Raw genomic sequence first — 13,079 nt, 5'->3', positions numbered from 1 at the left:
GGACTTTACTTTTCAATTGCCTACTTAGTCCATAGTAGCACCTGTTGGCAAGAGTGATTCTGCGATGGATTTCCAGGCTGACATTGTTATTGCTGTTAATGCTGGTTCCCAGGTAGACAAAATTATCTACAACTTCAAAGTTATGACTGTCAACAGTGACGTGGGAGCCAAGACGCGAATGCGCTGACTGTTTGTTTGACGACAGGAGATATTTCGTCTTGTCCTCATTCACCACCAGACCCATACGCTTCGCTTCCTTATCCAGTCTGGAAAAAGCAGAACTAACGGCGCGGGTGTTGTTTCCAATGATATCGATATCATCGGCGTACGCCAGTAGCTGTACACTCTTGTAGAAGATTGCACCCTCTCTATTTAGCTCTGCAGCTCGTATTATTTTTTCCAGCAATAGATTGAAGAAGTCGCACGATAGTGAGTCATCCTGTCAGAAGCCTCGTTTGGTATCGAACGGCTCGGAGAGGTCCTTCCCGATCTTGACGGAGTTTTTGGTGTTGCTCAACGTCAGCTTACATAGCCGTATTAGTTTTGCAGGGATACCAAATTCAGACATCGTGGCATAAAGGCAGCTCCTTTTCGTGCTATCGAAGGCAGCTTTAAAATCGATAAAAAGATGGTGAGTATCGATTCTTCTCTCTCGGGTCTTTTCCAAAATTTGGCGCATGGTGAATATCTGGTCCATTGTAAATTTTCCAGGTCTAAAGCCACACTGATAAGGTCCAATCAGTTCGTTGACGGTGGGCTTTAGTCTTTCACACAATACGCTCGACAAAACCTTATATGCGATATTGAGGAGACTTATATATACCACGGTAATTGGCGCAGATTGTGGGGTCTCCCTTTTTATGTATTGGGCAGAGTACACTTAGATTCCAATCGTCAGGCATGCTTTCTTCCGACCATATTCTGCAAAGAAGCTGATGCAAGCACCTTATCAGCACTTCGCCGCCGTATTTGAATAGCTCGGCCGGTAATCCATCGGCCCCCGCCGCCTTATTGTTCTTCAAGCGGGTAATTGCTATTCGAATTTCTTCACGGTCGGGCAATGGAACATCTGCTCCATCGTCGTCTATTGGGGAATCGGGTTCGCCATCTCCTGTTGTTGTACTTGCACTGCCATTCAGCAGGCTGGAGAAATGTTCCCTCCACAAACTCAGTATACTTTGGTCATCAACCACTAGATCACCGCTGGGGGCCCTACAGGAGTGTGCTCCGGTCTTGAAACCTTCAGTTAGTCGCCGGATCTTTTCGTAAAATTTTCGAGCATTACCTCTGTCGGCCAGCTTGTCAAGCTCTTCATACTCACGCTTTTCGGCCTCTTTCCTTTTTTGTCTGCAAATGCGTCTCGCTTCCCTCTTCAGCTCTCGGTATCATTGCGAGGTAGGCAGTCTGTTTTCTCTCCACTGCGAGACGACAATCCTCATCATACCAGCTGTTTTTTTGGCTGTTCCGAAAACCAATGGTTTCGGTTGCAGCTGTACGTAAGGAGTTTGATATGCCGTCCCACAGCTCCCTTATACCGAGATGCTGATGCGTGTTCTCAGAGAGCAGGAGTGCAAGTCGAGTAGAAAATCGTTCGGCTGTCGGTTGTGATTGCAGCTTCTGGATGTTGAACCTTCCTTGTGTTTGTTGACGTGTGCGCTTTTCAACACAGAGGCGGGTGCGTATTTTAGCTGCTACAAGATAGTGGTCCGAGTCGATGTTGGGACCACGAAGCGTACGCACATCAGAAACACTGGAGACATGTCGTCCATCTATCACAACATGATCGATCTGGTTGCGAGTGATTCGATCCGGGGACAGCCAAGTAGCTTGATGGATTTCCTTATGCTGGAATCTAGTACTACAGACGACCATATTTCGGGCCCCGGCGAAGTCGATCCGCCTCACACCGTTTGGTGATGTTTCGTCATGGAGGCTGAATTTTCCGACTGTTGTGCCAAAGACACCTTCTTTACCCACCCTAGCGTTGAAATCGCCAAGCACGATTTTGACATCGTGGCGGGGGCAGCGCTCATAGGTACGTTCTAGGCGCTCATAGAAGGTATCTTTGATCACTTCGTCCTTCTCTTCCGTCGGGGCGTGGGCGCAAATCAGCGATATGCTGAAGAACCTCGCTTTGATGCGGATTGTGGCTAGACGTTCATCCACCGGAGTGAATGCCAGGACTCGACGACGGAGTCTCTCTCCCACCACGAATCCCACACCAAATTTGCGCTCCTTTATATGGCTGCTGTAGTAGATGTAACAAGGACCCACCTTCTTCCGTCCTTGTCCCGTCCATCGCTTTACTCTTACGAGGACATCAACCAGCTGGGCAGAGGCACCTTCCCAATTAAGGGTCCGGACATTCCAGGTGCATGCCCTTATTTCGTAGTCCTTTAAACGTTTGCAGTGGTCGTCATCAAAATTGGGGTCTCTCATCCGAGGCTGTTTTTTCTTTTTCATTGGGGGGTGTTTTTATGTGGTGGGTCCCAAACCCTACGCACAACCGCATAGGCGGGTTTCGCCTTCTCACTTTAGCTCGCCTCCAAACGGATGTCTGTTGGCTACCCAGAGGATACTTGGTCTAAGACCGGAATTCGTGAGCTGCTGGAGCCACATGTAAAAGAATCGTTCCTGGCCACTCCCAAGTGAATGACAGTCAGAAACTTTCCTCACTTACGTGAACTTCTACATATGACTCCATCCTCCACCGTATTCTTCAATCGCAATAAAGTTTTACCAACACTTGAAACAATTTTAATTGCCCCTGAGACTTACAATATACAATAATATGATAGTATAAAATTTTCGGTTACTTGCATTTCAATTTCAGCAGTAAACCTGAATGCCAAATTCATCAAAAGCCTGAGGCACGTCTAAGAAGGCCGCCGAACTAACGTTCTTTTGCCATAGCATTTTCAACGAAATTAACGATTCGGTGCAGCTGGTCAATTGTTGAATGGTGATTACGAAAGCCGAACTGATGTACTGGTATAAGGTGTTTTCGTTCTATTATTGATTTGACCCTCTTTATGAGAACATTCTCGAAGACTTTCGATAAAGCCGGCAACAGCGATATTTAGTTAAAAATATATATTAGTCTAATTTTTGTTCTTTGTTCCGCTGTACATCTATTAAGCTCAGTTTTGAGACCAGCCAACCTAGTTTGCTGCCATCTTCGTCGAAGTTTGCATTTTTGCGGATACCTTCAACGATGTATATTGGAAATATATTTCCACTTAGATTATCGCGAATATTCGGTGTACTCTTCCATGCAGCATTTTGAATTACTTTTGTGAATGATTCAACTTCACAATCTAAGTCAATATCTGTCGATATTCCCTTCAGCTTAAATTCAACTTTATTCAGTATAGTCTTAAATTTATACCAATCAGTATGTTTGTTTGATAAAGAAGACGTGCCGGACGAAATTACTGATTTTTCACATTGAGTTAGTAACACTGGTGATCAGATCAGAGCTTAAATCTGAGCTATCTTCAATACGTAAATTGATTTTCGATATTTTGTTGATGACAAAAAGGTCAAGAAGATTTGGTTATTTCCTACTATCTGCAGGCCGATAAGTGGGTCTCCCTGTCGAAATAACATTGCATCCAATAACTTGTATAGCTTTCAGAAGTTCTCGGCCTTTTTGATTAAAACCGCGATTGATTCCTCCTCGTGCTGAGTTTGCTGGGTGCGGAGTGTGGTATATGTCAGAAGTTTTGAATTTTAAAAATGAATGTTTCGTAAAATGTGTTTCTGACAACAAACATACATCAATATTTCTGATGGTCGTAAAATAAAAGTTCTCAGAACAGATAATGGCTCTGAATATTCTAATTCGGATTTCATAAAATTTATTCGGGAATGTGGTATTGTTCGTCAAAAAATAGCATCATATACGCCCGAGCAGAACAGAGATTCTGAGTGCATGTGAGGTGCAGGTTGTTGGATTCTGGCCTAGACAACATATTCTGAACAGAAGCTGCAAATACGGCAGCGTACTTGTTCTGCTTCTCTTTTTAGTTTTGCATGTACGCATAAAATGTGCGTTGCAGCTCGCTTTGCCTTTCGAGACCATTTTCTGCAGTTATATTCCTTTAAAATAAGCTGCAGCATCCAGTCAACCATAGTATAAAATAATATCAGTAACAAATTATTAATACTCACTTCAAATTTTCTCTTCATATGAATGGCGGCCATGGCGGAGATTTTGATCGGTTTATTGTAGTACGTGCATCTCTCTCTTATACAAACAAAAATTAGGGTTAATGAATGTTGCCACTCTAACTACCGAGATTGTCATTTAACTACAGAAAGTTACTATTATGTATGTGTTGGTAAAAGCTGAAAAACTTTGCATGTGTGGTGATGTATGAGTTAGCTCCGTCTTGTAGGGTTGCTTTATTTGTATATACAGTGCCATAATCCTCCCTGCAAGACAGGTATCGGCGAATGCTCCGGTGAAAAGCCAGGGAGCGGTACTAGCACTTTCAATGAAAGTTTCTATGCGATTCTTAAGGGTGAATTGACAAAAGTACCCGAAACTCTTGCGTACGTGTACATGTGTACATTCATCTTGCATATTACATTCATCCATTTAGCACATTATATATACCTCTTGCTCAATTCGGGAATGATCTTGGTATAATCACGGCTGAAAGACCCAAAACTGCGAACCAAACTACATGTGCACTTTCAGTACTGTTATTGGTACAATCACGGATGAAAGATCCAAAACTGCGAACGAAAACTCCACGTGCACTTTCAGTAATGATACCCACAAAAGCCCTGAAACGAAAGCCGCAATTTTCGGTTAGTTCTACCAAAACCTGAAATGAGAATTTAGTAACAAAATCACATATCATTATTATACATATTTATTGAAAATATCATGCCAGTTTATTATTATATTTACTTTAAACATTTTCGATTTTTCATTGGTACTTCGTTTTTATGTGGTGGGTCCCAAGCCCTACGCACAACCGCAGAAGCGGGATCGCCTTCTCACTTTAGCTCGCCTTCAAACGGATGTTTGTTAGCTACCCAGAGGATACTTGGTCTAAAACCGGAAGTCGTGAGCTGCTTGAATGTGGAGAAGAATCGTTTCTGGCCACTCCCAAGTGAATGACAATCAAAAACTTTCCTCACTTACGTGAACTTCTACACATGATCCCATCCTCCAACTGGCGCCGAACTGCGAAGGAAAGAGAGGAGTGGTGCGCTCTCATCGATTCGGCTATAACCGGCTAAACGGTTGAACACCAATCACATACATACATACTTTATACATGTATTATCGTACTACACTATATACATACATATGTATAACGTATTGAAAAGTTGATCCATTTTTGCTATCGGACAAAGGCTGGAGGAAGAGTGGCAAATGTCAAATACCCCATGCGGCCTGGAAGTGTTAGCTGCACACATTATGTGAGGAATCTTTTGGTTTCTTTAGGAGATTTTGTAAGATCTGTTCTTTCATTAATTTCACTAGTACTAGATTCATCCAATATCTGGGAAGAGGGTTTCTATAAAATATAAAGTAAAATTTTAATTTTTACAACATAAAAGTTGATAATAATTAACTTATGTTTCAAGAATTCTAAATATCGCACGGGCAACGTTCTAGCCTTAACATCCATGCTCTTGCTGTAGTATTTCCATTGAACTAATTTCGGTGAATCCATGTCCTTGTAAGGCGAAACAACGTTATGATTCTTCAATACAAGGTGGAAATGAATCAAAAAAGTCCTCCTAATTGAATATACAAGCAGTTTTTAAATTTCAATGATCACAAACATTCACTTAAATTTACCCTTAAATTTCTGTGTTTTAGCTGCTTATGGCACGGCCAACTCAGGTATCGGTAAGTCCTCTAGTTCATTGGCAAAACCCAATGGACACACGGCGCGATGATAAACGATTACAAAAGCACTTAAACCATGTCGTTCCAATTCTTCACATGCTTGTGTTGACCAAAAGCATTAATTGCACGTAAGAATAGTGACATTAAATCTAATATCTGGTGTGGAAATTATTTGTGTTTGATGTAGCAGCGTCTGCATCCATAGTTCTGGATGTGCTTGCAGCACATATTCCATCGCTTCGAAAGTTCTACGCTGCTACCATAAGTGACACCAATTAGATTGCCTAATTTTAACGCGCCGTATGAAGTTTGAAATATCTGTACGGAAAATTAATTAGAATTTAAGGCAAGATAATATTATTATATTCAACAATTATTTAGGTATTCAATGGTTCCGTCTTTGATGTTGGCCATTGCTGGTGTAACTTCTATTGCGTGCTTCGAATTGACAGTGAGATGAATTATTACTGTATCATTCTCTTCAATTAAATATGTTGGCTTTAGAAAACTTATATTTTATGTTTCACTTATTTAGAAATGCGTGGTTCGATAATTTAAACTTTAATTAGACTGCAGATCACTGATTTAAATAAAACAATTCCTGTTGCGGCAATTCTTAGTTTTATAGGAGAGGGGGCGACGAGAATCGCGCGGAGTCTGCTGTGTTCGGGCAACACGCTTTGTGTTTTCATTCGTAACAGTTCTGCTGCTACATAACATTTTAAAATTTATGTATACAATATATTTGAAAATTTCAATTTAATCATTTAATTTCGTATGTAATTTGCAAATACATATAGAAATATGCATAATATAATTAAAATATGTTAGAAAATGGAGAATAACGATACAAATGAAATATATTTTTTGTTTGAAAACGATGCGTGCAAGAAGTTGAGAAAATGATATGAAAGAGAATGAGAGAAAGACATGAACAGAGTTGTCGACCAAGAATTGCTCGTGTGAACGCAATGGGCGACAGCAAAAGGAAATCGCACGAGAATTAGCAACAGGAATTGACATGTCTGAAAGTGGTCATACGAGAACTTAAGTTGTTTATTTTTCTCATTCAGGGTGCTGTACGAGAGAAGAGTTGAGGTCATTGTATAGAGGTTGAGGTAAATGTTTATGCGCATTTTGCCCTTTGTGGCATATGTGTGTATATAGTGGTATTATCCCTGCCAGCCACCCTGCCAGCCTGGCCTAACCACTTTCCCCTCATGTCTCTTCAATTAATAACACCAACGCACACGTTTGGGTTGTTTTGTTTTTTAACCCTAATGCGATGAAAACATAATTCCTTTAAAATGCTTAGAAATATGTTCTTCAAAAGTCGAATTAATCATACTAGGGTTAATACATTTCGAATTTCCCAAACAGATCAAAACTAGTTATCTCATTTCTTGTTCTTATTAAATGAGTGTGAAAGAAAAAACATAATTGTCATTGGTGCCAAAAAAAATCCCATAAAGGGAAATAAAAAATTATTGAAAAACGCGAGTCATTTGCGCACATATAACCAAAAAGGTGAGTTGAATGGATTTGTTAATATTTTTTATTATAATTTATATAAAATGAACTAATTTGTAACATTATTCTAGCAGCATACAACAATCAGCAACATAGCAAACAGCAGTTTAAGAAGCAGCAGCAAACAAAAAAATGTAAGTTTTGCTAAATACAAAAATAGTATATTTTGTGTGCCTTCGCAGTGCAACAATTTAGTTTTGTATGCCTGCGCAGTGAAATCATTTTAGGGAATGTAGATAATGGGCATTTTTTATGGCACATGTTTTCCATCATAATATTTATGTCGTTTGTTTTGTTCTAAAATCGTTTAAAAAAGTAGTGAATGTATTTACTTTTAAATAATATCCAACGAGAAACCAAATAAAATGTCCTATATTATGAAATGATGTGTAAGCCTATATTTTTCGCAAAATGTAATATATTTGAATAGCTAGTTCAGTGGAATGGAGTCATATGTAGAAGTTCACGTAAGTGAGGAAAGTTTCTGACTGCCATTCACTTGGGAGTGGCCAGGAACGATTCTTTTACATGTGGCTCCAGCAGCTCACAACTTCCGGTCTTAGACCAAGTATCCTCTGGGTAGCCAACAGACATCCGTCTGGAAGCGAGCTAAAGTGAGAAGGCGAATCCCGCTTATGCGGTTGTGCGTAGGGCTTGGGACCCACCACATAAAAACGAATAACCAGTGAATAAGAAACACAGGCCTCGGATAAGAAACCCCCCTTTTGATGACGACCACGGCAAACATATAAAGGACTATGATTTAAGGGCATGCACCTGGAATGTCCGGACCCTTAATTGGGAAGGTGCCTCTGCCCAGCTGGTTGATGTCCTCGTAAGAGTAAAGGCTGACATCACCGCAATCCAAGAAATGCGATGGACGGGACAAGGACGGAAGAAGGTGGGTCCTTGTGACATCTACTACAGCGGCCATATAAAGGAGCGCAAATTCGGTGTGGGATTCGTGGTGGGAGAGAGACTCCGTCGTCGAGTCCTGGCATTCACTCCGGTGGATGAACGTCTAGCCACAATCCGCATCAAAGCGAGGTTCTTCAACATATCGCTTATTTGCGCCCACGCCCCGACGGAAGAGAAAGACGAAGTGATCAAAGATACCTTCTATGAGCGCCTAGAACGTACCTATGAGCGCTGCCCCCGCCACGATGTCAAAATCGTGCTTGGCGATTTCAACGCTAGGGTGGGTAAAGAAGGTGTCTTTGGCACAACAGTCGGAAAATTCAGCCTCCATGACGAAACATCACCAAACGGTCTGAGGCTGATCGACTTCGCCGGGGCCCGAAATATGGTCATCTGTAGTACTAAATTCCAGCATAAGAAAATCCATCAAGCTACTTGGCTGTCCCCGGATCGAATCACTCGCAACCAGATCGATCATGTTGTGATAGATGGACGACATGTCTCCAGTGTTTTTGATGTGCGTACGCTTCGTGGTCCCAACATCGACTCGGACCACTATCTTGTAGCAGCTAAGATACGCACCCGCCTCTGTGTAGAAAAGCGCACACGTCAACAAACACAAGGAAGGTTCGACATCGAGAAGCTGCAATCACAACCGACAGCCGAACGATTTTCTACTCGACTTGCACTCCTGCTCTCTGAGAGCACTCATCAGCATCTCGGTATAAGGGAGCTGTGGGACGGCATATCAAACTCCTTACGTACAGCTGCAACCGAAACCATTGGTTTTCGGAAAAGCCAAAAAAACAGCTGGTATGATGAGGATTGTCGTCTCGCAGTGGAGAGAAAACAGACTGCCTACCTCGCAATGTTGCGATCGACCGCAACACAAGCGGGATGGGAAAGATACCGAGAGCTGAAGATGGAAGCGAGACGCATTTGCAGAAAAAGAAAGAAAGAGGCCGAAATGCGTGAGTATGAAGAGCTTGACAAGCTGGCCGACAGGGGTAATGCTCGAAAATTTTACGAAAAGATCCGGCGACTAACTGAAGGTTTCAAGACCGGAGCACACTCCTGTAGGGCCCCCAGCGGTGATCTAGTGGTTGATGACCAGAGTATACTGTGTTTGTGGAGGGAACACTTCTCCAGTCTGCTGAATGGCAGTGAAAGTACAACACCAGGAGATGGCGAACCCGATTCCCCAATCGACTACGATGGAACAGATGTTCCATTGCCCGACCTTGAAGAAATTAGAATAGCAATTACCCGCTTGAAGAACAACAAGGCGGCGGGGCCGATGGATTGCCGGCCGAGCTATTCAAATACGGCGGCGAAGAGCTGATAAGGTGCATGCATCAGTTTCTTTGCGAAATATGGTCGGAAGAAAGCATGCCCGACGATTGGAATTTCAGTGTACTCTGCCCAATCCACAAAAAGGGAGACCCCACAATCTGCGCCAACTATCGTGGGATAAGCCTCCTTAACATTGCTTATAAGGTTCTATCGAGCGTACTGTGTGAAAGACTAAAGCCCACCGTCAACAAACTGATTGGACCTTATCAGTGTAGCTTTAGACCTGGAAAATCAACAACTGACCAGATATTCACCATGCGCCAAATCTTGGAGAAGACCCGTGAAAAAAGGATCGACACACACCATCTATTTGTCGACTTTAAAGCTGCTTTCGACAGCGCGAAAAGGAGCTGCCGCGATGTCTGAATTTGGTATCCCCGCAAAACTAATACGGTTGTGTAAGTTGACGGTGAGCAACACCAAAAGCTCCGTCAGGATCGGGAAGGACCTCTCCGAGACGTTCGATACCAAACGAGGTTTCAGACAAGGTGACTCGCTATCGTGCGACTTCTTTAACTTGATGCTGGAGAAAATTATAAGAGCTGCAGAGCTAAATAGAGAAGGTACAATCTTCTACAAGAGTGTACAGCTACTGGCGTACGCCGATGATATCGATATCATTGGAAACAACACCCGCGCCGTTAGTTCTGCTTTTTCCCGCATGGATAAGGAAGCGAATCGAATGGTCCTGGTGGTGAACGAGGACAAGACGAAATATCTCCTGTCATCAAACAAACAGTCAGCGCATTCGCGTCTTGGCTCCCACGTCACTGTTGACAGTCATAACTTTGAAGTTGTAGATAATTTCGTATATCTAGGAACCAACATTAACACCGATAATAATGTCAGCCTTGAAATCCAACGCAGAATCGCTCTTGCCAACAGGTGCTACTATGGACTGAGTAGGCAATTGAAAAGTAAAGTCCTCTCTCGACGAACAAAAACTAAACTCTACAAGTCCCTCATCATTCCCGTCCTACTTTATGGTGCAGAAGCGTGGACGGTGTCAACATCCGATGAGACGGCACTAGGAGTTTTCGAGAGAAAGGTTTTGCGGAAGATTTACGGTCCCTTAAACATTGGCAACGGCGAATACCACAGAAGATGGAATGATGAGCTGTATGTGTTGTTCGACGACATAGACATAGTCCAGCGAATAAAACGACAGCGGCTACGCTGACTGGGTCATGTTGTGCGAATGGATGAAAGTGCCCCAGCTCTGAAAGTTTTCGATGCAGTACCCGCTGGTGGAAGCCGAGGAAGAGGGAGACCTCCACTCCGGTGGAAGGACCAGGTGGAGAAGGACCTGTCTTCATTTGGTATTACCAATTGGCGCCAAACCGCCAAAAGGAGAGATGCGTGGCGCACTGTTTTGGACTCGGCTATAACCGCGTAAGCGGTTTCTACGCCAGTTAAGAAGAAGAGTTCAGTGGAATTTAAACAAAATTTCGCGATTTTTCTGCATATATTTCCGATGCAGTGGGAACAAGTGCTATTTTTTGAATTCGCACGGGAAATTGAAATATAACACAATAAGAGAACAAAAACTTCCATTTATTTGCAATGGTTCTTTTTATATCTGTAAATTCTTTAATGAAATAGGTTTTATTACAATATTGTATCATTGGAGAAGTAATAATTCATATTAACTATTATTATTTATATTTAATTAATATTTTTTTTTTTAGATTTTATAATTATTATTTATTAATAAATATTTTCTCAGCTTTAATTAACCTTTTTTCAGATTTTGTTATTATTATTATTTAATTAATTTTTTTTTAACTTAAACTAACATTTTTTCAGATTTTATTTAATCAATTTTTTTTCACCATTAATTAATTTTCTTCAGAATTTATAATTACAAATACTTAATTAATATTTTATAATTATTATTATTTAATTAATCTTTTTTCAGCTTTTTTTAATCTTTTTTTTCAGATATTATAACTATTTTTATTTAATTAATATATTTCTCAACCAATATTCTTTTTTTCAGATATTAATAATCTTTTTCTTTTATCTTATCTTTTATTTTTAGATATCAATAACATATTTTACAAAAAATATTTTATATAATAAATATTTAATTATACTAATATTTTTTTAAATAATTGTAAAAATAAAATGTAAATATGTTAACATATAAATAAATAAAGTTTAAAAAAATAATTTTGAAATTAAAATAATATGTTTGAAATTTTAAAAAAATTTATAAATAGGGATGAAAAAAAGGCAACCCTGCATCAGCTGACGATGAGGGATATTAAAGCAGTTCAGCTATATTTTTGTGTATATAAATTATATGACACTGCATAATGAGCGCAACAGAAATGTAAGATAACATGTATTCGTACGTGTGAGGGGAATAGTGGTTAAAAACTCATAAGCAGCTATGCTGGCCTATGGCAAACTCACCACTTTTTTTACCACTTTTGTGGGTTTAAAAAGCTTCGTTTAACCAGCTTTTGTACCACCTTTGGCTGGCAGGGATTAAAATGTCTTTAAATGTGTTGGAGTTTCAGTAATCCTGAATTACTGGGTAGGAGCGCTTCCTCCCTCTCACCACACGAATTTCATTTTTCCTCCATGTTTTTGAAAATGTAAACAGATATTAACTGACAATTTGGGGACGGCAAAATATATCTTCCAATTACATCGACTAAACTAGAACAGGCATCGATTACAATGAGTGGTATGTAAGTTTTCAAGGAGTTTTCAGCGGAAACTGGTTGTGATTGTGATTTCGTTTGACAGATTTTCTATGGATGAAAACACAGGTTTTGCTATGAAAACATGTTTTCAATGTCGATCCGAAAATAGTATTTGCATTGTGTATGTGTTGGTAAAAAATGGGAAACTTTGGAAGTGTAGTAGTGTTGGGACCTGCTACACTTTCAATATATAACGTGATATTTGGATAGCGATCTATATTGAATATTGATGGATTGAGGGTGAATACTTCTGACTGACTTGGACTGCTAGGCGTTCAGTGTATATTACGTCAATATTTATACGATGCTAGTTGTGTTTTCATGAGAAAAAGTATTTAACATGTTTATGCTTTTTTTTCGTACATTTTTTTGTATAAAATGTCGGAAGAAAACCGAGAAAATCATGTTTGGCTCTTGTTCTTGCTTCCACAGCAAATCATTACATGCATCCAATAATTGACGTTATCAAAAAATCTGGCAAAGATTCTACTGTAAACATTATTATTCATGTTCATTTTATTAGAATATTGCTGATTTTAAAACTTTGGCACTATTGTGTTTCACAATCACAATGTTTGTGATGTGGATCCTAATTTAAAAATATTGCATGCTAAACGTTCAATAAATATCGTGATGCAGAATTATCATTCCTCTGTCATGTATGCTCCCTTGTCCATTGTCAATTCGGG

The sequence above is a fragment of the Zeugodacus cucurbitae genome, chromosome 3 (genome assembly GCF_028554725.1).
Source record: "Zeugodacus cucurbitae isolate PBARC_wt_2022May chromosome 3, idZeuCucr1.2, whole genome shotgun sequence".
Classification (NCBI taxonomy): Eukaryota; Metazoa; Arthropoda; class Insecta; order Diptera; family Tephritidae; genus Zeugodacus; species Zeugodacus cucurbitae.
The sequence above is the reverse complement of the archived record's forward strand: the minus strand, read 5'-3'. Positions refer to the sequence as shown.